We start from the raw sequence: 1578 nt of genomic DNA, 5'->3' as shown, positions 1-1578 counted from the left end.
AGGAGCCGTGGTGCCCGGCCCGAGCCCGAATGCAGGTCCGAGCCAAACCAGGCTGGGCTCCAGGCCGACCCGGATTTTTTTTATTTTTTGTAGTTTTTTATTCATTTTGAGTTTTTTAGTAAAAATTAATTAAAAAATTAGATTAATTTTATTATATTTATATAGGTATATATTAGTATATACTTACATATTACTATATTAGTATATAGTATGGGTGTGCAACGGTCGGTTCGGTTTTTACCAAAATTTGAACAACCGAACTGAACCGAACTATTACAAGTCGGTTCGGTGCAGTTCGGTTCGGTTCTAACTTAATCAAACTTCTTATCAAACAAAAAACTATGTTAAAGAAAAAAAAATATCAAAGTAGAAGATTATGAAGCATTAAACACTGATATAATGATATTATTTTCAACCCATAATGATCTAGAAAATGAGTTTAGAGTTTGAGTCTTTGACTCTTTGGGGACGGGACGGGTACGGTTTGAGATCAGAATGGGTAGTATTGCACTATATTCGGTCGGTTCGAGTCGGTTCGGATTGAAAAGTTTTCAAACCGACCCGAACCGCCCTACTCATAAAACCGATTTTTTCGGGTCGGTTCGGTCGGTTTTTTCGATTTGGACCGAACCATGCTCAGGCCTAGTATATAGCCATATATTATGTATAAGTATATGTTAATGACCATATCATACTATAATTATATATAGTATATATTAGAAATATATATGTAAGTATATATAAGTATACATTAATGACCATATCACGTGGACATCAACTTAAGTTGATAGGAGTCTTACTATATATATATATATATATATAGAAAAACTTATGTCAACTTAAGTGAACGTCCACTAAGTTTCTTAGTCATTGATGATCACTTGATTGAGCTACATTATGGATGATCCGTTTCGTTGAACTTGATCTACATATTCTAAAACCCTAACACTTAGGGTGAACCTGTTGTGGTTTGACCCTTCATCTACTCGTATTAATTTTAACGGTTTCAAATGAATAGAATTTTTTACATGGCTCGACGGAGGGTCAAACCACGACGGGTTCATCCCAAATTTGGTGTGTTGGGGTTTTAGAATATGTATATCAAGTTCAACAAATTTGGTGTGTTGGGGTTTTAGAATATATATATATATAAACTTATGTCAACTTAAGTGGACGTCCACTAAGTTTCTTACCCATTGATGATCACTTGATTGAGCTGCTTTGTGGATGATCCGCTCCGTTGAACTTGATCTACATATTCTAAAACCCCAACACACCAAATTTGGGGTGAACCCGTCGTGGTTTGACCCTCCGTCGAGCCATGTAAAAAGTTCTATTCATTTGAAACCATTAAAATTGATACGAGTGGATGAAGGGTCAAACCATGACGGATTCAACCCAAATTTGGTGTGTTGGGGTTTTAGAATATGTAGATCAAGTTCAACGGAGCGGATCATCCACAAAGCAGCTCAATCAAGTGATCATCAATGGGTAAGAAACTTAGTGGACGTCCACTTAAGTTGACACAAGTTTTACTCTCTCTCTCTCTCTCTCTCTCTCTCTCTCTCTCTCTCTCTC

This window comes from Asparagus officinalis, chromosome 3 (assembly GCF_001876935.1).
Source record: "Asparagus officinalis chromosome 3, Aspof.V1, whole genome shotgun sequence".
Lineage (NCBI taxonomy): Eukaryota > Viridiplantae > Streptophyta > Magnoliopsida > Asparagales > Asparagaceae > Asparagus > Asparagus officinalis.
Note: the sequence above shows the minus strand (reverse complement) of the source record.